This window comes from Callithrix jacchus, chromosome 12, assembly GCF_049354715.1.
Source record: "Callithrix jacchus isolate 240 chromosome 12, calJac240_pri, whole genome shotgun sequence".
NCBI lineage: Eukaryota > Metazoa > Chordata > Mammalia > Primates > Cebidae > Callithrix > Callithrix jacchus.
This window is the reverse complement of record NC_133513.1, coordinates 53,047,390-53,068,532: the sequence shown is the minus strand read 5'-3', so window position 1 is coordinate 53,068,532 and position 21,143 is coordinate 53,047,390. Positions and strand designations below refer to the sequence as shown.

Here is a 21,143-nt window from a genome sequence, read left to right as displayed (position 1 = left end):
GTGATCTCTGATTGAAAGCCTGGTTTTCTAAGTTACCTAGCTGTCTGGCAGGATTTTGTCTCTGAAAAACCCTAGGAATTGTGATAACTCAGGGAAACCCTTGCGCTAAGAGCAGATTGAGACTAAATCGGATAACCTTATGTCTTTGATGGATTTTATTTTTTATCTTTATCTTCATCCCTGATAAAATGAAGAGTACAGCCCACAGTGTTATCTGTTTTCTACAAACTTCTACATTTTCCTCCCAATAAAAAAAAAAGATCAGTAAGATATCACACCCCACAACTTTAGGATTCAAAATTTATATAGTTCCCCTTTTATTAAGAGTTAAGAGAAATGGTTTGTCCTTTCTAAATCAATGACCTTTCTTGAATGGAAAAGAAACATCAATGTTTAGGTGGCAGAAGACAGATGAAGAAGGAAAACACATCAAGAACCCTTTAAAATGCAAATTATTATCTTTTAGTAGCTAAGAGTAAATTATATTTCTGTTGAGGTGAAATTCATGAGTCAGAACATTCATAGTCAGTCCTGGGCTATACCACTTTGGCTATCATGCAAGGATATGACTTACAAAATGCTGGTTTGTCACAGCTTTGAGACACACTGAATGTCACACCCACTCTCAAGGGGGTTTTCTTTTGCAGATTTTCTAGAAGCATTTTATTAAGCACCACCGTGTGCCAAAGGCAGTGTGAAGCCCTCCAGAGCACTGAGTTGACAGACAGCTCTATGCCCGTGGGTGGGGCTTTGTTCTCCCACACCTGTGAGGCAGTGAAAAGGCAGCCTAGGGCACAGCAGTGGGAAGGAATCCTTACTACCTTCTCCTTGAACTAAGAGAACGCTAACTGCACCCAACATGGAGCTGACCTGTTTAGGTAATAAGGGAAAATTAACTTAAAGCTTGTGATGTGGGGGAAAATCTGACTCTACAAAGAAAGAGAGAAAAGGATTGGCTCAAAAAATAATTTCTCATCTGAAAAAAATTTACCATCACAAACAGAAGACATTTTTATGAAAACATTCTCCTTCTATGCTAAATAATATTTATATCACTTTTTATTAAATAATTGCAGAGATGAGACGGGATGTTGATGAAATAGAAGGGCTCACGGCCAAAAGCACAGTCATAACTGAGCTGATGAAAGCCTGACTTAGCACTGCTGAAAACTGGCCATGGTGTGGAGTGCAAAACTAAGAAACCATCCCAGAAAGCAGAGAAAATAGGAGAAAGGGAGAGAAAAAAGATGAAACTTCAGAAAGTAGACAGAGATCCAACCCGTAAATAAAATGTGTTCCAAAGGGAAGTCCGAACAGCACACTGATCAGAAGCAAAGGCCAGGACATCACAGAAAAGAACTTTTGAGATACGAAAAAATGACTGGCGACTAAAACATAAAAAGCAGGATCAGCTCTTAGAGACCAGAGCCAAGAAGCATCTGGCTTTTCACATTCACGTTTCAAGTATTAAAATCAAGCAATAAAAATGAAGCATCAGTGCTGATGGGGTCATTTACCATTAAAGTAACAAAGATCATTATATAGAAGTGTTAAATGGTGATTAGGAAATTCTCATGATTTTTAGACAAACAGAATCTGACCCAAGATTTCTATACCCAGTGAAGTGGTTGTTCAAGAATAAAAGTGACAACAAAATTTTAAATTCTAAGGTCTCAAAACAATATATTGCTTGCTCAGTGTGTGCAGAAAGCTTTCAAAGAGGTTCATAAGAGTTGCTAAATCAGAATGGGAGGGGCAAAGGCTAGAAATTAAACCTATATCAGACTCTACTGCTGGTTCTAACCTTCCAGCCCAGTCTAGACTGTTATCTCATACCAGCATCACTGCTGCATATTACTGAGCTAAAACAAACTTGGAAACTTGGAGTAGAAGGCCACTGGCAATTAGCACTGAAACCATCAAAGATACAACACCCTCCCATGTTCTTCCAGGGATACGCTCCAGGATTTCCTAGTGAATGTCTGAAACCTCAGCTAGTACCAGATGCTACATGTATTACATACACACACCTACGGTATAGTTTAATTTACAAATTAGGGACAGGAAGGGATTAACAATGAGAATAAGGGCCAGGCACAGTGGCTAACATCTGTAATCCCAGCACTTTGGGAGGCTGAGGCAGGCAGATCATGAGATCAGGAGTTTTGAGACCAGCCTGGCCAACACGGTAAAACCCCATCTCTACTAAAAACACAAAAATTAGCCAGGTGCTGTGGCACACGCCTGTAATCGCAGCTACTCGGGAGGCTGAGGCAGGAGAATTGCTTGAACCCAGGGAGGCGAAGATTGCAGTGAGCTAAGATCATGCCACTTCATGCCAGCCTGGGCAACAGAACAAGACTCTGTTCGGAGAAAACAAACAAATAAGCAATGGCAATAATAAAGTAGAACAATTACGACTGTATGCACCAGCATCACTATTCTTGCACCTTGAGGTCCTTATTAAGTAAAATAATGGTTGCTTGAACACATGCACTGTGGCAGCAAGACATGGGTGTGCCCACTGAGTGGCACCGAGAGACTAATGGGTCGGGAGTGCAGATGGCACGAATATGCCGGACAAAGGGAGGATTCTTGTCTCAGATGGGGCCAAGCAGGACAGCATGCAACTTAAAACTTATGAATTGCTAATTTCTAAAATTTTCTATTTAAGATTTTCAGACTACAGTTCATGGGGGGTAACTGAAACCTTAGGAAGCAAAACCGTAAATAAGAGGCACTCCTGTAGAAATACACACACTAACAATGTATTAGCTGCTTAGGGTTTCATCGTGAAAATACTGTGTGTGCATAGATACAATTGTATTTATGGAACTAAAAATAGAATACAAACAACCTAAACTTCAAACTGGATTCCTCCTTTTAATCTTTAAATGAAGCCGTTTGTATCAGTTGCTAATCTACAGCTTGTCACATTTGAGTGAGCCACAAAAACATAACAGAATAAGAGCTTTCCTTTTAATTAAGGTGTATGAAAGTAAGGGGAGGAAAGAAATGAATGCAGAGGCCACAGGGTCCTGTCCTCTTGCTAGAGACAAACTGCAGATCTAGCTCTGAGCACCTTCTTCCCAAAAGCAAGCAAGGAGACAGGACAAGATTAATAGTGTATACATAAGAGAGAAAAACAAACTGGCTTGCAGGAGAATCATTTATTTTTCTCAACATGGAGACCAGAGGGAAATGTCTCCCTGCAAAAGGGACCCAGGGTGTTGCAGAAGCAAGACCCCTTGGGCTGAACAAAGGTGCCTTTGCCTATCTGACTGGCACTGAGTTTCATTAATGCAAATGAGTCATTGAAGTTCTCCATAGGTTAAAAAAGTTAGTCTACATTTTATCCTCAGATCAAGCCAGGCTATCTGGAGAAATGGTTGATGTAAAGCACGTGTCTTTCAGGAACCATTCACATTATTTCTGTATTAGTCCATCCTCACTCTGCTAATAAAGACATACCTGAGACTGGACAATCTATAAAGGAAAGAGGTTTAACTGACTCACAGTTCTGCAGGGTGGGAGAAGCCTCAGGAAACTTACAGTCATGACAGAAGGGGAAGCAAACACATCCTTCTTCACATAGTGGTGAGAAGGAGAAGTGCCAAGCAAAGAGGGAAAAGCACCTAATAAAACCATCAGATCTCATTAGAACTCACTATTACGAGAAGAGCAGTATGGGGATAACTGCCCCCATGATTCAATTACCTTCCACCAGGTCCCTCCCACAACATGTGGGTATTATGGGAACTACAATTCAAGATGAGATTTGGATGGGGACACAGTCAAACCATATCGGCTTCCTGACTGCTCTCTGCCCTGGACCCCTTGTGGTCTCTGCTCAGAAGCTTTCAATGCCCTCATTTTACACAGAGTAAAAGTCAAAGGCCTTCAAAGGCCTAAAGCAATACCACCCACCACCAGCACTATCCCCTTTTGGATCTGATGGCTTCCTACTGCCACTCCTACTGTGAATGATTCCTGAAAGACATGCTGATCTGGCAGATGTCTTCAGCGACCCTTGAACACACAGGCATGCAACTGCCCCAGGGCCTCTGCATGTGCAGCCTCTCTGCCTGGAATACTGTTCCCCAGATGCGCACATGGCACAGTTTCTCACCTCCTTTAGGTTCTCACTCAGTGTCCCGTGATCAGTGTGACCTTCCCTGGCTACCAAACCTAAACATGCCATTCCTCCCACACCACCCCTGAAACGCCCTACCCTCTTTCCTGCTTCACTTTCTCCTCAGCATGATGCACCAGCACCTCGGTTATGTGGTTACCTTCTGTCTCCCTCTCTGTAGCATCAGCTCTAGGAGGGGAGGGGCTGCTGTCTGCTTTGTTCAGGGCTATATTTTCCAACACTGAACATAGTGTCTGGCATAAGATGAAGGCTCAATAAATCCTTGTTTGAATAAATGAATGAATTAAAGTTTTGAGAAAGAATTAGGTGGCGGAGTTAAAGGTTAGATAATCCACATTCAGAATTCTGAGGCTCTATGTCGCCTACTAAAGGGAAAAGGCACAGCCCTGCGGGGTCCCCTGACAGAGGTCAGGGCTGCACTCTTAGGAAGTAGAAAGTAGCCTAATTGGGGAAAAGCCTTAACCAATGGCCACTCCTGCTATAACCAGAAAGAGCCCAGAGGACTACGGACAGTGATGTCAGGCTAAGACAGGAGGCCAAGAAAAGAGAGTGGAGAAGTAGACACCTCTCTTTGGTGACAATTATTCATCTTCTCTATTTTATAATACCTCTTGTTATTCTTTATTCTATAAAATCTCTGAAATAAATGATTTTCTAAGGCAATACAAAATATCTATAAGAGAGTGTATGTAGCAAAAGCCAGAAGTTACATGCCCTCCCCAAAAGGTACCAGGTTCAGAAAGTTTTACAAGTGATTTTTTTACACTTTCAAAAAATAGTCAACTTCTCTATGTATATTATATTATTAAGTCTTAACAATGAACTTACCTGTGTTTTTCCATGTTCTGTATTAGTTTAGAAAGTCGGCATTACCTGGACACAGGTTCCTCACACATTTTTTTTTTAAATGGCAAGTTTATCACACCAATGACTAACAATAATCCTAAAGAAATTACTAGGGTATCATATCCAAGGCTGCATTAAATAAAGAAAAGACATGAGCTATATTGGACGCTGTAGGGTACAACCCAGATCCCCTCTTCAGGGACCGTATTTGTCCTGAGCTCTTGAAGAGTGACCTGCTAAAAGATCACAGCTGGTCCCTCCTCTGCTACAAGGAGCTGCCTCACCTGAGGCTGCAATCCCCTGGTGCCCCCGCAATGGCTGGCTGATGTGGGAACAAAGGTCAGCTGCCTTGCCTCAATTTGGGATAACCCTGAAGGGCATCTGGTGGCGCTGTTCCCTGTGGGATGGGCTGAGGCTTCCCAGGCAGCTGCACCCAGCCTGAGTTCTCCATCCTTATTCCCTCACAGGCATGAGCATTAAATCCTACCCTGGTGATTCTGCATATCAGAAGACCAAGCATTCTCAGAGTCTATGTGGGCATACCAGAGGCACTCAGTAAATGGTAATTTCATCATATGATGGTAGAGAATTACAAGAGCATGGGAGTGTACATACTCCACAGAAAAGTCATCAAGATGGACTAGAAAGCCCAGAAAGGTGCATGCACACACACACACACACACACACACATACACACACACACACACACACACACTACATATCGTGTTATTGTTATTTTAAATTACTGGTTAAATGATTATGTTGACAATGACATCAAATCTATTATTATAGACAATCTAGTATATTTAATTACTTACTACACACTAAAACCTCTATCTTGTTTTAAATGTTCTTACAACAGAAGAAAATAGCTAAAAAGAAACAAATGAGCTAGTGTATCCAGTACAGTTTGTAAGCAACCAAGCCAGGTTTCACCCCAAATCTGTCATACTCTACAAAGCCCAAGCTTGTAGCCACTGCCCTGGACAGACTTGAGCCCAGCAGTTCCAGTTCAGACATGAGGACTCAAGCAAGCACTTTCAAGACTTCAATACATCTTGCCAACTTGTCCTCACAATTTGCATTCCCTTCAGTATGCAAATGCTCTTTTGCTTGTATCCCCATTGGATTGAGTACTGTGATAGAGAAAATCGGAAGGAAGGCAGCAAGGGAGGGAGGGAGGGGAGGAAAATAAGAATCCCAATTTGAGGTCAGTCATGGTGGCTCACACCTGTAATCCCAACACTTTGGGAGGCTGAGGTGGATGGATCACTTGAGGTCAGGAGTTCGAGACCAGGCTGGGCAACATGGTGAAACCCCATCTCTACTGAAAATACAAAAAATTAATCAGGTATGATGGTATGTCTCTGTAATCCCAGCTACTCTGGAGGCTGAGGCAAGAGAATCGCTTGAACCTGGAGGTGGAGGGTGCAGTGAGCCTAGATCTTGCCACTGTACTTCAGCCTGGGCAACACAGCGAGACTCCGTCTCAAAAAAATAAATTAAAAAATTAAAAAAATTTTTTAAAAGAATCTCAATTTGATAGGGCCCAAACAAGAGCTCATGGCTGTTTTATTTTGCTTTTCTATCTTAACAAATAAAGCTAATTATTTTTCATAAAATTATTAGTTATTTTATTTTCTTCTTTAAAATGCTTTACAGTGACCTTTGCCAGTCTGCCTGTGTATTTATCTTATCTGTAGTAATATACTTGCATTATTTTATAATGAAGATTTTCTATATCATATATTAGATCCTACAGTTCATCAGTCTTCTCAATTTGGCTTATTTTTCTTATGTCAAATTTTACTTAAGAAGAGGTTCTTGACCGGGCACGGTGGCTCACGTCTGTAATCCCAGCACTTTGGTAGGCGAGGTGGGTGGATCACGAGGTCAAGAGATTGAGACAATCCTGGCCAACATGGTGAAACCCCGTCTCTACCAAAAATATAAAAATTAGCTGGGCGTGGTGGAGCACGCCTGTAGTCCCAGCTACTCGGAAGGCTGAGGCAGGAGATTTGCTTGAACCCAGGAGGCGGAGGTTGCAGTGAGCCGAGATCACATCACTGCACTTCAGCCTGGCGCCTGGCGATGGAGCAAGACTCTGTCTCAAAAAAAAAAAGGAAAAAAAAAAAAGAGTTTCTTTCCCCCTGAATTCTAAAATTTGTTATATGGTCAAATATATCAATCTTTCCATGATGTTTCCTTTTTTCAATATCCAAAAAAAGTCATCCCATCCATCATACAGATTATTTATTTATTTCCTGCTTCTATATTTTTTTCTTTGTACTTTCAGGGCACTGGTTTTGAACTTTGACTGGGAAAAGTCAAAGATTTGATTTAAATCACCTGGGAAACTTTCAGAATTGTTGACACCTGGGTCTAAGCACCCCTCACCACTGATAATCCAGAGCATTCTAGTTAAACATAGCAGATGGATCACAGTGGTTTATCTCTGCCCCTTCTCAAAACTTTACTAAAGTAACAGAAAGGTTGTGGGGGGGTCGGAAACAGTAAAATCCCATAAGAATAAAAAGAATGGAAGAGGAGATTACAACATGTAAAAGACAGAGACAAAATGTTGGTAGATATTCTGTTAGAAACTAACTGGATATATATATACACACACACACACACACACACACACACACATATTTTCCATAAATATATATTTCTATAAAGAGAAAGAAAGATATACACAAACATACACATATATATCTCTCCACAATGATAATCAGAATATTAAAAATGTCTTTGGTCAATACATAAAGACTGAGGTTGGTTGGGGGTGGAGAGATCACAGTGAAGAATGAAACAACTATCTGAAAGGTAAAATGATGTGGCTGACCCTGGGAAGAGGGAGGCTGTGACAATGATACTGATTGACTGGAGTGCCAAACAGGAGTGGTCAGTACATGGCAGCAAGTGCTTACACTTGAGGTGTTAAGATAGAGCAATAACTTGAGTAAACTGGAACTCTTAGAAGAAACACACTGTCCCCACAGCTGGAAGACCAGTTACTGGACAGAAACACACTGTAGCATACCTCAGTATTCCCAACAAGCTGCAACACACAAAGACAGCATTCACATATAGGCTAACAGAAAATCTCAAATGCAAAGATAAGCACAAAACAGGCTGGGTGCGGTGGCTCACGCCTGTAATCTCAGAACCTTGGGCGACCGAGGCAGGTGGATTACTTAAGGTCAGGAGTTTGAGACCAGCCTAGTCAATATGGTGAAACCCTGTGTATACTAAAATACAAAAAATGTGTACTGGCAGCGTGCATGTACCTGTAATACTCAGGAGGCTGAGGCAGGAGAATCAGTAGAACCGGGAGGCGGATGTTGCAGTGAGCCAAGATTGCACCACTGCACTCCAGCCTGGGTGACAGAGCAAGACTCTGTCTCCAAAACAAACAAAAAAACCCCAAAAGCAGGAAGTTAACACTGTCAGGTACACCTACATATAACATTGAGAGAACGAAGCCCAACACTGAGAATCATTCTGTAAGACCCAGTTATATGGAGTTCAAAACCAGGCCAAACTGATAAGATGGTTGGGAGAGTGGTTACCTTCGTGGGGTATGGTGATTGAAATGTTTCCAGGAGAAGGGACTGGGGGTGGGCAATAATGTCTATTTCTTGAGCTAAGGGTTGGCTTCACAGGTGCATTCTCTTCGTGAAAATTCATCCAGCTGTTGCCAGGTGCAATGGCTCATGCCTGTAATCCAGCACTTTGGGAGGCTGAGGCAGACGGATCACTTAAGGTAGGGAGTTCAAGACCAGCCTGGCCAACATGATGAAACATCATCTCTACTAAAAGTACAAAACTAGCCAGGCGTGGTGGCAGGCACCTGTAATCCCAGCTACTTGGGAGGCTAAGGCAGGAGAATCACTTGAACCCAGGAGGCAGAGGTTGCAGTGAGCCAAACACACCACTGCACTCCAGCCTGGGCAACAGAGTGAGATTGGTCTCAAAAGGAAAGAAAAGAAAAGAAACAAAGATAAGCACAAAATAAAGAATTGCCAACCACTTGAGGAAAGGCACCTTTCCTTCAAGAAATGTAAGAAATTACACCTCAGGCAAACTGATACTTAAGGACACAATATTAACAAAGCATTAAACAAAAACTGCTTTAGAAAAAGTTTGAAAAATATAAAGTTGTGAAAAAATATCTCAATTCAAAAGATCAACTAAATATCTTAGCAATTAAAATTTTGAACATCAAAATCTTAAAAGGCCAACTTAACGGAAGAATGAACATAGCCACACAGCAAAATAGAGGGCTGGACTATCACACAGGCATCTTCATATAAAGAGACACAAGGAAGAAAAGTGCACAAGAAAAACTAAGAGACCCAGAAAACGAATAAAGTTTTCCACATCCATGTAACTGAGTTTCCAAAAGGAAAAAATGAAGGAAACAGAGAGCAGAAAATATCTAAAATAACATTAAAATAAAGTTTCCTATGCAGAAAGAATGACCTGCATCCTCAGACTGGAAAGGTCTTTTACGTGTCCAGCAGGTTAAATTGTAAAAGACCTAATCCAAGCATATTGTGAAGAAATTTTATAACTTCAATGTGAAGAAATAAATCCTTTCAAAGCAACAAGAGTCAAATTATTGTCACAATTCTCTTGGCTTCACTGGATATAAGAAAACACAGGAAGGATATCTTTACAATTCTCAGGACAGATTAATTTGAACCAAGTAATATATACTTAGCCAGCTGAAAGAAAAACAAATCCAAAAGAAGTGAGATAAAGAAGCAACGTGGAAAAACATAAAAGTAGTGGATTTGTTGTGTTGACTATGTTTTAAATGAATAAATAATAACGATGATCTAAAATTAAAATCTCTGGAAATACACAGAAGATGGAAATGTGAAGGAGAGAGGGCAATGGGAAAAAGAAAGGTGTGTAGAATTTCTTGTCTTGATAGGATACAATCAATAATATATATTAACAGAAAAAAATAAGTTTAAGTATGTGTACCAAAACCTTAAGGGTATATTTGGAATTATAAATTCCATAGCCTAGAAGAAAAAAAGAACAAAGGAATTTAATTAATGGAAGAAAAGGGATAAAAGAACAAACACTTTAATCCATCGAACGAAAAGGAGAAAAATAAATAAAAGATATATTAATCAGAAAACACAGTTACAATAGCAAAAGAGCCCAAATATATTTGTAATTATAATAAAATTAAATTAAAATTACTTTTCACCTATGAAAAGACAGATGTTCAGATGATAAAAACAACAATGAGAACAAATTCCAGACACATGCTATTTAAAAGAGATATATTGTAAACAAACACACACAGAAAAGTTAGAAATGAAAGAGTGGAAATTATGTGGCTGGCAAATGCTGACAAAAGAGGAACAAATAAAGCAATGATTATATCATATAAAGTGGCAGCTACTGCAAAAAATTACATACAAAATTACATTTTAAAAGAATAAAAAGTAATGCCTCATATTGATAAAAGGAACAATCCACCAAGAATATGTGACTAAAAAAACTTTATATACCTAAAAATATTCCTTTGAGATAAATAAAACAAATATGACAAGAATGCACAAATATAGGATATTTAAGTAGCATTTAATCCCTTGGGATAAATTTGTATCTATATGCATCTGAATGGATAGGCAGAAAGACACACACATATATTTGTAAACTAGGAACATACATTCTTTAAAAACAGCCATGAGCAGTCTCAAAACTTGAGACTGCCACATATTAGGTCACAAAGAAATTTCATCAAAATCTAAAATGCAAAAATCATCTAAGCCACATTTACCACAAAGCAATAGAATAAGAAAATACTAAAAGGATGGCAACAATGACTATATAGAGACTGGATAGAAACAGACTCTATTCTAAATCAAAAGGGAGACAGGCATCATGCAGTGATGGATCTCATATCAATGGAAATAAGTTTGAGATCAATTAAAAATTATAGATAGTAAGGGCTAAAAAATTTGAAGAAAATGTAGGTATATATTTTTAGCCCTCTGAAAAGAAGAATTTCTGATTTCAGATGTAAAAGGAGTCATACAATTTTTGAAATATAGGCTCTTTAAAATTCTACATGTTTAAAATCATAATAAAAACAATACCCAATGAAAAAATAATCAAATATGATACAATAAGGCCAACTTCTTTGTCATGTCAAAAGCATGTATGTAAAATATTATATCATTAGTTGAGAATTAGGCAAAAAATCACAAGCAGGCACCTCATGAAGAAGAAAATATAACTAGTAAATAAATAAATTAAATAAAACCATTTTGTCTTAACTTGGTTCAAGTAAAAGAAATGTACACCATATACAAAACCCAACTCATGATGAATTAATGACTGAAGATCCAAAACTGTGAAACAACTAGAAGAAAACATTGAAAAAGAGCCCCACGACAATGGTCTGGGCAAGAATTTTTTGGATATGACCCCTAAAACACAGGCAATAAAAGCAAAAATTGACAAACAGAATTATATCAAACTAAAAACGTTGGCCCAACAAAAGAAAGAATCAATGCAGTGAAGAGACAGCCTGTAAAATGGGAGAAAAATATTTGAACACTATACATCTGATAGGGAGTTAATATCCAAAATACATAGAGAACACAACACAATAGCAAGAAAGCAAATAACCCAATTAAGAAATGGTCAAAGGACCTGAATAGAGATTTCTCAAAAGAAGACATGCAAATAGCCAACAGTACTTGTTTAAAATGTTTGACATCACTATTCATCAGGGAAGTGCAAATCAAAACTACAATGAGCTATCACTTCACATGTGTTAGAAGGGTTATTATCGAAAAGACAAAAGTTAGGTGTTGATGAGCATGTGGAAAAAAAGGAACGCTTGCACACTGTTGATGGGAAGGTAAATCAGTACTATTTTCCATTATGGAAAACAGTAAAAAGGTTCCACAAAAACCCAAAAATAGAACTACCACACAATCCAGCAACCCCACTACTGGGTGTATATTCAAAGGAAATGAAATCAACATGCTAGAGAGATGTCTGCACTCCCATGTTCTTTATAGCACTATTCTTAATAGCCAAGGCATAAAATCAACCTCAGTGTCCATCAACAGATGAATTAATAAAGAAAATGTGATACACACACACACACACACACACACAGAGGCATACATTTAGCCATAAAAAGAATAAATTCTTTCATTTGCAACCACATGGATGAACATAGAATTTATATTAAGTTAAATGAGCCATGCACAGAAAGACAAATACCACATGATCTCACTCATATAAAAAAGTTGATCTCATAGAAACGGCTGGGGTAGTTGGAGGGAAGGGTTGTTAGGCAGATATTGGTCAAAGGATACAAAATTTCAGTTAAATAAGAGAAATAAGTTCAAGATATCTACTGTATACCATGGTGATTATAGGTAATAACCACATAGTATTCTTGAAAAATGCTTAAAAATTAAAAATAAACTAAATGCAAATTAAACAAAAATAAATAAGCATTGTATTTATTCTACTTAACAGCAATATATTTGAGTTTCACCTAGTGGAGATGACTCTGCAATGAAATAGCCTTTAATTCAATTTATAAACTGATAAAACCTTTTCAGAAAGTAATTCAGCATTAGTAATCAGAGTAATTCCATTTCTGGGAATATAGCCTAAGAAAATTCAACAAAATATGGAAATATGCTACAGAAACAAAGATGCTCATTGCAAAATTGTTCATTAAGCAAGAAAAATAGAAGGCAACTTAAAATCCAAAAAGGGTCTTCAGTCTGGTACATCCTTCTTTATAAGATATTATATATGTGCAAAAATTATAACAAAAAATTTTGAGATAATGTTAAGTTAAAAAAGTAGAATATAGAAATTTAAATGGCAATTACCAGGAGCTTGGTGGGGAGAAGAAAAAGTAATTGTTCAGTGGGTGTAGAGTTTCAGGTTTGCAAGACGAAAAAGTTCTGGAGCTCTGTTTGGCAACAATGAGAATATACTTAACATGACTGTTTACACTTAAAAAATGGTTAAAATGGTAAATTTTTGTTTTGTGTTCTTAACCACAATTTTTTTAAAAATAGCAAACTTGAAATGCTGGGAAAAAAAAGAAGTAAAAGATAAAATGCATGCTCCCTATGACAAAACCATGAAAACTACAGATACATGTACAATGAAAAAGTAGAAGAAAAGCATAAACTGATGACAGAGGTCATGCTACAAAGGCAGACATTTTAGATTTCTTTATTATTCTTGAGGTTTTTTTGTAATGTTTATATAAAAATTTCTATCTTATGCATAATTACTTATTGCTGTAGTCAAAAGTCAGCGGCAAGTCGGGACTGGAATATAGGTTTTCCTGACTCTGAGCCCTGTACTCACATGCAAGATTCGGTCACGTGAGACCATTGGCTCCAGGTCAGGAGGACCGGCTGCCAGGGCTGTCCCTTCAGAGGTTCAAACTTGGTGCCCATGGCTTGAACAACCAGGTTAGTGTCCTCCTGAGACCTAGTGCCGTGGAATTTTAGCAATGACCAACCACACAGATTAAGGGATCTTGAACTCCTTTCTCAGGTAAAAGCAGAATTGCTGTACTGAGAGAAATTGAGGGATAAACAGGTAAATGATAACTTATTCACTGTTCAGGGTTCTTGTGATCCCCAGACAGAAAAGACTCTGGAGATTCACACATGTGAGGTCCCAAGAGAGGACAAGACAGAAAACACAACAGCAAACACATCCCAGCCCATCACGGAAAGCCTGCCAGGGTTTTCCAATTTGCTATTTTCTGTTGCCTTTCACTCCTTAATCTTTAAATCCAAAAAGCTGAAAGTTTCCAATAAACCTCTGTCGTTTCCAATCCTTGCAGCCCCACACAAATCCTGAAGAGCAATTATTTTTGTGGTGTCTGACAAGGTCATTGTTATCTGGCCTTGCAGCTCAGAGGGATCAAACCCAGGGCAGGCATATCAGGGTAAACAAAAGATGTACAGGAGCAGGGGGAGGTTTCTTCAGGATGGTCCCCTGCACCCTGCTGCCATCACAGGTCCCACCTCCCATCTCTGGCTTGGTCACTGTGGGGACCACCTGCTTCTTAGCCCCAGCAGAGTGAATCTGAGCCTCTCCTTCCCAGCTGGAGAAAGGACTGTCTCGCTTCCTCTCAAATGCCCCTGGGCTTTGTTCCTGCAGTCAGAACGTGTGTTCTATAAACAGTTCTTGCTTGTCTGACCTTTTCTTTTCACCATCTTTTCCTTTGGTAATTGTGCAGGCTGTTTTGCTCCCTACTTTTTTTTTTTTGAGAGAGGCTCTCACTTTGTCACCCATGCTGGAGCACAGTGGCACAATCATAGCTCACTGCAGCCTTGACCTCTTGGGCTTAAGCAATCCTCATGCCTCAGCCTCCCAAGAAGCCAGCCACCATGCCTGACTAATTTTTTCTATGTTTTGTAGAGACAGAGTTTCACCATGTTGCCAATGCTGGCTCCCTGCCTTAACCCAGTCCTGGTTCCTGTTCTGACAGATGCTCAACATCAGTTAATATTCAGACTGGGATTGTCACCCATTCATTCATTCATTCCACACACAGGCAGGGTGCCTGCTTTCACCACTCCTTGTGGTTCCAGATGCTATAGCACAGGGGTGAGGCTCCGGTAGCCACCGCACCCAGCTGAGAAACACATTTTTTACAAGTAAACAAATAAGACTTATTACTTTACCTCTTTATTTTGTTTTAAATTTTTTTTTAAGAGACAGGGTTGCAATGTTACCCAGGCTGGGGTACATAATCATAGCTCACTGCAGCCTTGGACTCCTGGGCTCAAATGATCCTCCCACCTCAGCCTCCCAACACGCTGGGGTTACAGGCATGAGCCACCTTGCCCAGCCTGACTTTACATCTTAAATATATGCGAAATAACTTATCTTTTCCCTCTCCACTGCCAGAACAATAGTCTGCACTGCTGTTGCCTCCATCTGGACCAAAAGCCCCACACTGGTCTTCCTGCTTCACTTCTCTACCCCAGCCCCCAAGGCCCTACTAGCATTCTCCAGAAAGCAGCCAGCATGATCTTTTCAAATATCTATCCGATTACACTGCTTTTGCTAAAGCCTGTCACATGACATCCATCTTACTAAAATTACATTTCAGATTCTTTAACTCGCTCTGGAAAGCTTTCCATGGTCTCTGTTCATTTTATCACCACCGTCCATGTCCTCACGCCCTGCACACAGTGTCTGCTCTGCAAACATTTCCCAGTTCCTCCTCAGCTCTGAGTCTTCCCTCTTGTTTCTTATCTCAGGAATGTTCTTCTCCCAGATCACGGCAAGCCTGGCTCATGGAGGTCTTCTCTGACCACCAATCTGGAGCCCAGTCCTTTGCCGCCATTACCCATTTTTCTTTATAGCGTTTACCATCTAAAACGGTCTCATTTGCTTGTTCAGGTGCCTGCCCCCTGCCCATTCCTCAGCAGAATATCTGCTCCAATGGGGCAGGTGTCTCACTCACCAACTCACCACCCTCTTCTAGAACAGTGATGACTGGCACGTAGTGAGTGCTCTCTACCGAAAATGAATAAATGCATTAAACCTTTCACAGGGAAAGTAAGGGTATTGGAAACTAAGTTCAACAGCATGGTTTTACTCCATTATTCAACTTCTCCTCAGGAAATAGTGTATTTGCTCTTAGCATAATTATTCCATCATTTGGTCTCTTCTCTATAGTGGGTTTAATCCTGATTCTCTTCAAGGCCAGCTGTTATAACACAGAGCAGCTCTTCTCTGTGATGAGGGGAGAGGGAATCTAACAATCTGGCCAGCTGATTCTAGGGTTATAGACACAGAGGCATGAATATTTAGATTCCAGATATTTCAGCTGACAGAAACCTTTTAAGTCAGTTCCAATGAAATGGATTGACTAGGTCTCACCTATTGCTTGCTAATTAGAATTTTGCTAGGCATAATTACATAATGCAAAAGTATGTGAACTGTGCCTACCCACATTAGAATCCTAAACTTGGTTTCAAAGGAACTACATTCCATTTTAAAGAAATTCCTAGTACTGCTAACCTTCCTGGAAATAAAAGCTATCCCTCCCTAAAACTGACCTTTTTTTATGACCAGAAATGTACATTTTTTAAGCTATTTATTTTAAACCCCTAAATATTGTGGATGCCTAAATAAAGCCAAATGCCTGTCAGAAGGCAGCTGAAAAAAGAAAATCTTCCTAGAAAACTGTTCTTACGGTCTCTGCTGGGCAAGAATAATAAAATACCACCCAAGACAGGCAAGACCACACTCCTGTGGTCAAATATAAGGACAGAAAAAAAATGAGCCACAACTCGCATTGTAGCCCCTGAAAAAAAAATATTATCGATAGCCCCAAATGCCTCTTCTGAAAATGCTGACTCACTGAAAATTATTGCCATTTAATAAATAGGTAGCAAGCTATTACATCGTTTGCCAAACTTTCTTCAACATTTCTGAAATATATTCTTTAATAACTTAGTAACATTCAGGAGCACTAGAGGCCAGTTAAATTCATCTAAAAAGGAAGGACAAGATTTCTGCCTCCCTCAGCACATCTGTGTTCTGTGAGTATGCCAAGGAAACAGAAATGAAGGTGGCCGTCACCTCTCCACTGGACAGTTCCCCACATCTAGCCCGCAGGGGAAGCACTTTTTTTTCCCAGGCAGCCTCCAGGAATATAGAATACTTTTGGGAGGAGAAGAGCCATGGACGGAGGAGTCCTTACCCCAGGATGCACAAACCCCACAGCAAGACACCAATGACTGCCAGAAGTTCGGTGGTTCCTCCTTCTCGGGAGCAGCAGGCACAGACTTCACCCGGTAGCCATTATGGAACAGGTCCCCCAGGGACTTCCTGCGGCGTCTGCTGGGTTTGTAAACCTCTGTGCGGGTTCTGCTGGATGACTGGTGGTATACCAGAATCTTACTGGGGATCATGGTAGAAGGAAGGAGATGGGATAGGCTTTCGCCTCCCTTCAGTTCACTCCTTACAGGAGGTGATGCTCTGGAAAGACCTGGAGGAGCCTGTGTTCCTCTGACCCGTGCTGCAAACAGGTCCTCCTGCCCAGCACAGTGTGGGTCACCAGCATCTATGTCCTGGTGGAGCCAATAGACACTCTCTCCTCCCCTCACCCTCCAGTCCCTCTTGCAAGAACCCTGGCATGCTCTGGGCATTGGATGCATGCAGCCACATCAGAAAGGCGGTTAAGAGGGGCGGGGTAAGCGCTCTGATCCACGATGTCCTGCGAGCTGATCAATCAGCTTCACTCCAGAAATAAACATGTAAGCTCCTTTGGACATGGTTTAGGGGGATAGAAAGAGAAAAGGCTATTAATTCCTCAAATCAAGTGGTACAGAATAAAGTGTGAGAGAGGCTGCAGTTTGGGTCCTATTAAGTTCTTTTATTTTAGTAATCCTGCTAGACAACTGAGGACTCAGAAGGAGGACTCCCTTAGAGGATGTGATGCCCAACAAGAGAGAAAAACTGAATGGCCTCACTCCTCCTGTCCCACCTCCCACCACTAACATAACCCAAATACACAAATCCTCTGCTAATCTTATATTAGGACTGAGGAAGAAGAGGAATTCTGGGCTTTCCGGAGGAAAATGGGAGGAGACACTCATTAGAGCTCCTTAGCCCACTCCCTATTTCTTTGTCTCATTGTTTTAAGCATCTTCTCTTATTAATCCCAGACCCCTTTTAAGTCTCTGTTACAGGCTAAATTATGGACCCTCTACCTCTGCCAAATTCACATGTTGAAGCCCAAACCCCAGTGTGATGGTATTTGTAGATGAGGCCTTTAGGGAGTGATTAAGTTTAGACAAAGTCATGAGGCTAGGGACCTCATGATGAGATTAGTGCCATCATAAGAAGAGAGACCAGAGAGTTTGCTCTTTCTCTCTTTCTGCCATGTCAGGACACAGTGAGAGGGAAGCCACCTGCAAGCCAGAAAGAGAGCCCTCACCAGAACCTGACTATGCTGGGACCCTGATCTCAGACGTCCAGCCTTCAGAGCTGTGAGAAAATAAATCTCTGTTGTTTCAGCCACCCAGTTTTTGATATCTTGTTAAGGCAGCCCAGAGTGACTATGACAATCTCTATTCCCAGGGTACTAAGTATAAACAAAAATATGATACACAGAGAGAGGGGAAACATTAAAAATAAAAACAGGGAAATATCTGCATTCTCTAAGTTGTTAGTTGAGGCTCTCCATAATTTAATCACCACCTATTTTTCAGACCTGCAGCAAGGCTAAAATTATTGGTGAAATTTTCAGAGAATAACATTTCTTCTCAATGTGGATTAGTTCATTCACCCAACTATAATGTCTTGAGCTTCTATAATGTGCCAAGCATTTTACTGGGTACTGGGTATTTGCTGATTAACAGGAACAATACACAAGTCCAGTCTTGATGGAGTTTATAGTATAATTGGGGATGAAACAGTCTATCACAAATGTAATTAACAATTTGGATAAAGTGCTACAAAGAAAAAGCCTAAGTAGTTATCTGAGTATGTGTATATGTATGTTATACAAATGTATATCTGAGTGTGAATGTGCATGGAAAATGTAACATGCATAGGAAAAGGGTTTCACAATAATTCTATATCCTAATGGTATAGTGGCAGACAGCCAGGTGAAAAGACTGTGGTGATGGCAGGTTTTTTTTTTTTTTACGCTGAGGGAAGAGCATGACAAATATCCTGAAGAGGGAAGTAGATAGCTTGGTCCTGACTTGAAAGAAACTCAATGTGTTTAAAAATAAATTGGTGGTCAACTAACTTTCAACACCTAAAGTTGTCTGGAAATGGTAGACATAAGTACAGGTCCTACAGACACTAAGAGGATAATTTTAAGTATTAAAAATAATACTATGTCTCCAAAACTTTACAACCTAATGAAATAAAAAAATTTCTTTAAAAATACAATTTTCTCAAACTGATATAAGAACAAATAGAAAATTTAAACAACCATATATCTGTTAAATAAATTGAAACTTCAATTAAAATCATTCCCACAAAGAAAATTTCGGATTCAGGCAATTTCTGCTGGAGAATTCTATCAAACATCTATGGTGGAAAAATACCAATTGTACACACTCTTTCAGAGACTGAAGAAAAAGAGAACTGAACTTGTTTTATAATGCCAGACTAATCATGACACTGAAACCTAATAAGAGCGTTACAAAAAAAAAAATATAGACCAATATATCTCATCAACATACATACAACAATCCTTAAATAAATACTAGATGAATGAATCCAGCAGTATATAAAAAGAACAATACCTCATAATCAAGTAAATAGAGTTTATCCCAAGAGTAAAAGATTGATTTAAAAAATTAAAATCAATTAATGTAATTCACCACATTGAAAATTTAAAAGAAAAATCATATGATCATTTTAATAGGCATCAAAAAAATGACAAACTATAACATCTACTTTATAAAAAAAATTATGAAACTATGGTGTGTTGAGATAATGTGTTGTGCCCTCCACAAAAGACAAGCTGATTAATGAAACAGAGTCCAGACATAGAACTACACATATATATATATATATATATACATATACACACACACACACACACACAGTCAAATGATTTACAACAAAAGCACCGATACAATTCAGTGAGAAAAAAGAAAGTCGTCTCCACAAACGGAGGGAAAACTGGATACCGAAAAGAAAAAGAAATGAGTCTCAACTCTTACCTAACACAATACATAAAATTAGTTTGAGATGGATCACAGACTTCAATGCAAAAGCGAAATCTGAAGCCTCTATAGAGAAACACAGCAGAGTGTCTTGAGGATACTTGGATAAGCAAAGATTTATTAGACAGGACACAAAAGGCACTCACTTTTTTAAAAAGATTGATAAATTAAATATCAGTAAAACAAACTTCTCATTAAAAGACAATTAATAAAATTAAAAGATAAGCCACAAATTAAGAGAAAATACTTGCAATACATTTACATGACAACTTACAGAAAAAAAATTAAAGTTACAAGATGCCACCACAAATCCATTAGAATGGCTAAAATTTAAAAGTTGACATTACCAAGTGTTGGTGAAGAAACAAAGCAGCTGGCACCCTCACATGTTGCTGGCAGAAGTGTAAAATGATATATCCTCTTTGCAAAACTGGCAGTTTCTTATAATGTTAAACGTGCATCTATCCTATGACCCAGAGACTCATTTTCTAAGTATTTACCCAAGAAAAATAAAAATATATGTCCACAAAATCATGTATACAAGGATGTTCATAACAGTTTTTTTTATTCAGAATAAGCCAAAGTTGGAAACAACATAATAACTATACACAGGCAGTCTGATAAACAAATCATGGTATATCCCTATAATGGAATATTATCAGCAATAAAAAGGAAGAAACTATTAATACATATATAACAACATATACAAATCTCAAACACCTTATTTTGAATGAAAAGAGCTAGTTAGAAAAGAGAATATCATGCATGATTCCATTTATACAAAAATTGAGAGCAGACAAGATTAATCTATCTTTGAAACCAAGATGGTGATTTTTATATGTCCAAGGAAGGAGAGCAGATATTGACAGAAACTGGCATAAAGAGACGTTCCAGGATAATGAAAATGTTTTCTATGTTGATATGGATGACAGACCATTTTATAGTGGTACATAGATCTGTCAGAACTCACTGAATGTACCCTCAGGATCTATGTATTTTATTGCATATATAATATACTTATTAAAAAACATTGAGATGGGCTGCCGTGTTAGATGGTGATCTCCCGCCAACAGAGATCCTCAAACAGTCTGCTTGTACCAATTTAGGGAACATTAAAGTTTCACTTGATGCCTAAACAGAGATCATCTGCTGTAACCCTATAAATTCCCTTCCAACTTTGAGTGGGCAGTATGGCATGAAGCCCCAGCAACTCAGATGGTTGCTTTAATTGAAGGAATGAAGGATTTGTATTTAGGCTCTGTCACCAGCATCTGCACAGCTGAACAAGTTATGTAACCCCTAGCCTCATTTCCTCATCTCCGAAATAGAGATTATGATATCTACTTCACAGATGAACTATCCAGATTAAAGAAAATGATGTTTGCAAAGCTCTGCACAGGGTC

The 21,143-nt window shown here is 39.2% G+C and overlaps 1 protein-coding gene across 48 annotated transcripts in view; it reads right to left on the bottom strand.

Moving 5' to 3' along the window:
- The window catches only part of KCNMA1 (potassium calcium-activated channel subfamily M alpha 1), a 767,226-nt gene that overhangs the window by 247,859 nt on the left and 498,224 nt on the right, over positions 1-21,143 (bottom strand). The window lies entirely within an intron of this gene.